This window comes from Orbicella faveolata, unplaced genomic scaffold (assembly GCF_042242905.1).
Source record: "Orbicella faveolata isolate gen_17 unplaced genomic scaffold, um_ofav_v1 contig_26, whole genome shotgun sequence".
Lineage (NCBI taxonomy): Eukaryota > Metazoa > Cnidaria > Anthozoa > Scleractinia > Merulinidae > Orbicella > Orbicella faveolata.
This window is the reverse complement of record NW_028301554.1, coordinates 6,814,644-6,822,148: the sequence shown is the minus strand read 5'-3', so window position 1 is coordinate 6,822,148 and position 7,505 is coordinate 6,814,644. Positions and strand designations below refer to the sequence as shown.

General features: G+C 37.1%; 1 pseudogene; it reads right to left on the bottom strand.

The window, feature by feature from the left end:
* Nucleotides 1-3,735: 3,735 nt before the first annotated feature.
* Nucleotides 3,736-4,758, bottom strand: LOC149107881 (adenosine receptor A3-like; annotated as a pseudogene).
* Between the last annotated feature and the right edge of the window lie 2,747 nt (nt 4,759-7,505).

The window sequence follows — 7,505 nt, the reverse complement described above, 5'->3', positions numbered from 1 at the left end:
ACATTTATCTAAGTGTGGCGCATTTTTCCAAGTGTGCCGCATTTTCTTAAATGTGGCGCATTTATCCACGTTAGGCGCATTTATCTAAGTGTGGCGCATTTTCTTAGGTGTGGCGCATTTTTTTAAGTGTGGCGCATATTTAGTTTTACGTCTGACGGTTGGTCGGAAAATTTTCCGTTTATTTTGGACAAAAACAAATCTTGGGTTAGGTTAAGGCTAAATAGATTTCTTAGGGTTATTTTCAGGTAAGGGCTAAGAGAAAATCCTCTTTGGGGTTAGTTTAGGGCCAAAGGGTTGCGTAGAAAATTCCCTTCGGATAAGTTTAAAATTTAAAGGAATTGTAAGACATTAAAGCACAAATTCTTCTCGGGACTATGTAGTATAAGCTTAAAAAGTTGGGTGGGATGGTGCGAAGAGGGTGGGAAAATAATAAAGAAGGTATCTGAAGGGGGAAAAAATATTAGGGTTCGGGTTACCTCGTTTAGGGGTCAGGAAATAGTTTAAAAGGGAAAATATTGTAGAATGGAAAAGGGTAGAGATAGAAAGGAAACATTGTCATTTATATTTTCGTTCTTAAATGGTGGTTGCAGGAAATGTGATGATATTTGCTTGGGCATATAAATAGAAAGGAACTATTTTTCATTTCAATTTTCGTTCTTAAAGGGACACAGTCAGCTTTGGGACCGCGCTAACCTGGACACTAGTTTTCTCACTTTCAAAAAAGTTCATCTCAACCTGAAATCAAAGGACATCCGCTTTAATCTTCACAGTGTTTTGCTTGATTTTCAATCGTTTACTGAATAGCCTGTTTTTGAGTGTGCTTTTGCTCATTCTATGATGCTATTTTTATCATATTTGGCTAAAAACAGTATGGATCGCGTCTCTGTGATATGCAAATTAGCTGTGAAATAACATCTAATGCGCATGTGCTCCAGCTGACTGTGTCCCTTTAAATATAGGTTGCAGTAAACGTAATAATATTTGCCTGGGAATATATTGAAAAAGAGGGCAAGGTAAAATCCTGTTTATGGTTAGTTTATTGATAAGGGGTTGAGGGTGGGGAAGGAGTTGGTTGTCTGTCTTGGGGATCTGGGACCGGTTTCAAAAGTAAATATTGTAGAGGGGGAATATAGAAATATTAAAATTTTTTTCGCACTAGAGGTTTAAAATTGGGAATAATGTAATTCCTGTACATATTAATATGAGCAAATTGTATTATTTTTTATTAAAGGAGTTGGATTGAGGAGTACAGGTCGAGGAAACGAAGTATCGACAAAAGGTTCAAGACTGATAGAGATGGAGAGAAATGGAAACCATCCGGCCGGGCAAAGGAAAGAAGGATGCATCGGCACCAAGGCTCCTAACGGTTGTGAGTCGTCAGGGGCAAAGCACAACCGAGCGAGGATGTTTCTAACCTGGTACCAGGTCAATGCCCGACATCCTCGTCCCGAGTCCTTGTAGAAAAGAAACGCTGAGACAACGGAGATTACGGAAGAATAATGAGAGAAAAATGTATGAAAAGGAAAAAATGATAATAAAACTGGGCGTATGAGAGAATGGATCTTAGAAAAGTCTGCTGTATCAGCGATGGAATAATAAAAAGGAGCTGGGGAAGGGACGAAAAAACAAAATAACAATTTGGGGGAATGTGTGTTACGAAAAATAAATAGGAAAGAAGTTTAAAACTTGTTAGTGGGAAAAAAGGATAAACAAAAAATACCTTGTGTGGAATGTAGTTTCCTTCGTCTTACTACTTTCAAATATTCTAACGAAACTTTGACGAAAAAAAAATGTTTTTTTCGCAAGTCGCTAAGTGGTTTGCGAGGCGTAAAAAGTTTTTCACAAGATCACGCCATCATTGCGTGATCTGTATGACGTAATGTAAGACCCTATAGTAATAGTGGTCAGCGGCAGCCATTTCGAGTGAATTGTTGAACGAAGTGAAGAAAGGCAAGTGTGGAGGGTTTGATTGAAGCTAGAATATGAAGAAAAACTCGAAGAAAGGCTCTAAGGTGGCCAGATGGAGGAATTGATATCCAGGTGGAAATCGGTGAATGATGGATGGAGTCAGTTGGTATTACAAGTGGGATTGTTCGTTCTATTTTTGATACTCGTCGAAGGCCAGGTGAATGATGATGGCGCGTACGAAAATGCTGTGAGAGGTAGGTGAGTAGGTCTGGTGAAGTACCATTAAGTAAGATATGATCCACTCAGATGATAAACGAAAGTTTCTTTGAATGCGAGTTAGATATTGAAAAACAATCCTTTGACTGATCCAAACTGGCTAGGTAGTGAAATTTATGTCCCGGGAAATTTAAAGAAATGGGATTTTGATTTGTAAGGTGACGGCATGCGAAAAAAAAAAAACAAAACAAAACAAGAAACTGACATGCATAAGGTTTAAAAATATACTTTTAATTCTATGTACTAGTGATATGCTGACCACAAGTAGAAATAAAGTTATATAAATATATTAGAAATGGTTTTTAAAATAAGATTTTTCATCTTAACATGTATGAGGAACAGCGTTCCTCTTGCAAGTATTCTTTCGTTTAGATAGAGATCTTTTTTCATAAATTAAGAGTTACAACCTTATGTGATCTCTTTAGTTTTTCTTGTTTAAAAATAAGTTGTATGTTAAAACTTATGTGATCTCTGTAAACTTTTCCTTACTTGAGAAATTATACAATTAAAATATGCACAAGGAGGATAGCTTTTCAGTATAGCATACAAAAAAGTTTTGTTTCTAAATCAAATTTAACTATATTTGATAATTTTTGAATGAAATGAAATTTTCCCCACTTTTTTTATCCTAAAATATTGAAGTCTATGTTTCTCTGTTTGGTAATTTTTGATTTTGGGCTTCGGACAAGCGCGCAATAATTTTTTTTCCTGTTTCGAAGTCGGCTAATTCGAATCAAAAATGTGCGACATTCCGCGTGCGGTCAAAATATGCAAATTAGGACCGTTGACGTCATAAGGTGTGTAAAACCTTCCAGCCATCACAGCAGCTGAGAGAAACAAGCGAAAGAATGCCGGGAAGTTTTGCAAGCGCAAGAATGGGAAGTTTTGTGTTAAGGGAGGGCTTTGTTTGTCCATGATTGTAGATTTTCCTATCTAAACCGGCATCTAGACCGGTAATGTTTTGCGGTGAAAGAGATGCAAACTAAAATAAAATCATTGATTATTTTCATCTAACAATATTTATTTTTGGAAGAGCCAAAACGCCTGATGAGAAAAAAAAAGTAAAGAAGACGAGCAGACTTTGGCAGAATTAGATTGAGCTCATCGTCGTTGGCAAACAAAATGTCAGTTAGTACAAACCAGTTACATTAAACGAATCAAATTGTCCTTGTTTGTGCCATATAATGAACATCTTATTAACCGTGCTTAGTGAGCCTGTATGGGAGAATCTTGACCTCGGTTGTGTGTACAGACCTCACTGCGTTCGATCTGTACTCACGATCTCAGGTCAAGATTTTCCCATACATACCTCGTGCGCGGGTAATAAGAGCTACGTAATTTTGACCAACCGCAAAATTATTCAGCGGAATAATTATGGGTTAAGAAATCGCCCACTAAGCATGTCATGCATTATTGCCTTAAACTGGTTGGAAATTTGTTAAATAGTAGTTTATATGTTACATGGTCCTGAACCAAGTTAAAATTTTCTTGTAGTTTAGTTGTGGCTTTACAATTCAAGAGCGTATAATCTACATCATCAATTCAGAGTTTCTAAAATTCTGTATCCAGAACCTCCTGTTTAAACTTCAGCTGTAGGAGACTGTTGCCTGTTCGTAAAGTTCTGAGCTCTGTTGCCGGAGTCTTGTTACTTCTTCTCTTAATATTTACCATGTTTGGGGCGGTCGCTGGTCTTCTTAACCAGCACAAAACCAGGCGTTCTCTAAACTCAGGTATTCTTAATGCGTACACAACTGGATTTACAAACGAATTGGAGTAATTTATAACGTTCACCAGGTCATAAAATTTCCACGGTATTTAGACATCATACACAAAAATTAAACCGTTCAAAATAACTAAAGGGATCCAGGAAAGCAAAGCAAGAATAGACACAAATAGCAAGGTCTTTGTTAAGCGTTTGTTTCGCGAGTCTCTGTTTTGCTGTTGTGAAGCGATATTTCCGCGTCGAAACTTTCTCCAAATGCCGATGTTACAGCCACATATGATGAATGTTACAATCAAGACGTATGGCATCCAATAATACATAGAACGTTTAAATGAAAACAAGAGATGTGTTGCACTGAAGAGGGCGGTGATGACGAGAGTCAGTGCCCACACAGTAAAAATAATAATACGGTATTCTCGCATTGATAGTGTTCGGTATTTAAACGGCCAGTAAATGCCATAAAATCTCTCACCAGATATGAAAGCTGCAGAAATTAACGACGCCTGCGATAAAAAGGTATCAACGATTGGGTAGAAAATTGGCAAAGACATCGACCAACCACCTTTCCAAAGTTCAAAACTGTAACCAACAATGTAAATGTAGAGCGGTAGGGACACTGTTCCTAACATCAGGTCAGCAAACGCCATATTGATGACTAGAAGCAAACTTCTCTTACGAAGGCTCCTGTCTACTGCAAACAGAACAATCGTGAGCAAGTTTCCTACAACAATAAATACAAATATCAAAATAAATGCGGTGCACAATGCGATGCTTTCTGCCTTGGAAGGAACAATTCTTGATGAACCAGTCGCGTTCTCTGAGCTATTGGTAGCTGCCTCTGTTCTCATCATATTTTAGTTTCACTGAACGATTGAAACGTCGGTTAATCTTTGCCGATAACAACGTATCGTTACTTGATGAGGAAAATAGGAGGTCTGTAAACCGCACCATGTGAGGCTGAGATGCAAGTGTCATATCATGACCAAATTTGTAGTTTTTTGATCGTTTTAAGACCAATCATCGTGGACTAATCTTTCACATGGCATGTTGACTTAACACTGACGCAACTTGTCAAGACATTTATAGACACTCAGCGTAGATTGTAACGCAGCCAGATAAACGTAACGTGACTCAGTTCAAATTGCGCTCATGAAATAAAAGCTTTACTTATTTTCCCACTTCATCGTTTTAACTTTTTTGCGACCAACGCCTTGACGACAAGCTTAAAAAGCTTATGATCGGTTGTTTTGTGGTTTCTTTACAAAAATAAAACAAAACAAAAGAAAAGAGTGGCCGTGTTAATTTTAAAGACGAGAATGGAAAAAAAATTTCAGAAAAGTTTTGTAATGATTGCCATAATTTGTGACTAAGATGCGCCATCCATCGCCAAGCTTATATCATATTTCTCAGATTTGACGGGTTGATCAACAGAGAAGCATCTGCTGTTTTTTTGTTCCCTTGATTTTTAAATAAAGGTTTCAAATGATGGTTAGTATGTTTTACTTCATTTTATTTGCTTAAAACAATGAATGGGTAAGCTTGTTATTCATATTCTCCATGGTGGTTTTACGGAAAAGTTTGTAAAGAACAGACGTGTGTAAATAGTTTCCTTTAAAAAAAAAAACTGTACAATTAATTTCCACAAACAGTAATCAGGAAGTTGACTGTAAAAAAAGAACTCGCAGCGCCGACCGATCGATCAATAGAGGCTAATTTTAACTTAACTAATCATAAGGTAATTTGCATTTGGAACAAAAGTACGGGTTTTGTAGGGAAATGAGTGCTTTATCGTGCGATGCCATCAATTTTCAAACGTGTCAAGGAAAGAACGTGCGTTCTCAAATGTGGTGTAGACCATACTTGGCGGCGCACTTCGGCCTCTTTGATTTACTAACGTTTCCATGGTCACTAAGTAAAGTCCAAGTAATTACCTTTTACCCCTTCACTCTCAAAGTGGGTTCTAAGTGAACTTAGATTATACTTGAAAGCTCTAGTGTGAGGCCAAGTAATGTTTGAAAAAAAATTGGGTATCATGTTTTACCCCTATTATTTGCTTAAAATGGTGGAGGATTGAATCATTTACTCCTTGATGGGCCAAAGGAAAAGTTTATAATGAACTAATGGTAGTCTTAAAAGTGGGTATATAGTTCCGTTTGATAAAACGGCAGAATGTATTTTCCCCAACATTAAGCAGGAAGTTGACAAGTAAAAAGAACACGTTGCATCGGTTTATCGATCGAAGACGATTTAATCAAACTGATCGTAAGGAAATTTGGAATTGGAATTGGAATAAAAGTTTAGGTTTTGCAGAGAAAATGATTGTTACAAAAGGGAAAGAAAAGTGGTCCTTGATTAAAACAACAACTTAAAGTAATTCCCCTGAAATAAAACTGCGCACAGATTTTTGTTCAAACTTTGTCCAATGAATATTTATCATACGAGAACTTTAATTATAAAATAAAAAAGGGGAGGGTGCCCGTGCTCGTTAAGGAACAGTGAGGCATTGAAAATGTCCCATTTTAGCGTTATTTAACGCTTATTACAAGAACGCATTTCAACTTATTGTAAACTCTTTGTGAGCCCAGACTTATGAAAACACGTCTCAAACTACAGTCAATACTTGTGTCGGACACAAATAAACTTTTTAAGTTTGATTTTGACAGACAGCTGAATCCTTGTTAAAATATTGGAACCAAATTGCTTGCAACGGCTATCAAACTGCAAAACAGAAAAGACTACAATGCAGCTGCTATTTTCCTTATTTATTCAATTTTCAACAATAGACATCAGATCAGTCTATTCTCACGGAAAGCTAATGATTAGTTGATTGAAATGACTGGAAAAAAAATTGGGGTGCCCGAGCTTGTTCACGGTGAGCTATAGCCATTTTTCAACTGACAGAACTCAATATCAAGGTAAATCCGCCATGTTTTCAATGTGCGCGTGCACGAACGCGCGCTAATGACGTCATAAATTATGCGCAGTGAGGATGCGCAATGTAATAATGGGGAATGACCTTAAGCAGCTGGAAGCTCTGTTGAATACAAAATCATTTCTTTTAATCAAAGGAGAAACATAATTAGACAGCTCCATGAATTTTTTTAGGAGGTGCAATTGTTTTGGAAGCAGTCCGGCCTGATTAGTGCGGACATCGTGAGGAATATCCTTTCAAGACGAAAGGTCTAGATAGAAAAAAGTCTTTCATCATTACATTGTCTTTGGGTGTGATATCCACCAATCCTCAGCAGTGATCACAAATTTGTCGTAAACTGAGAACTACCGAATTCACCAATTTGATTGGCTGAAATCGGTATTGAAAGCTGTCTAGATTTTCCCATCTAGACCGGCATCGAAACCGGCATCTAGACCAGTAATGTTTTGCAGTGAAAAAGTTGCAAACTAAAATGTAAAAATATTGACTGTTTTCTTCTAACAACATTTAATAATCGAACTACCAAAAAGCTGTAAAGAGGACGAGCAAACTTTGGCAGAATTAAGTTCAGCTTATCGCCGTTCGCAAGCAAAATGTCACTTACCAACAAACCAGTTACGAATTAAATTCGAACGAAACGAAACGACGAAACGAATTAAATTGTTC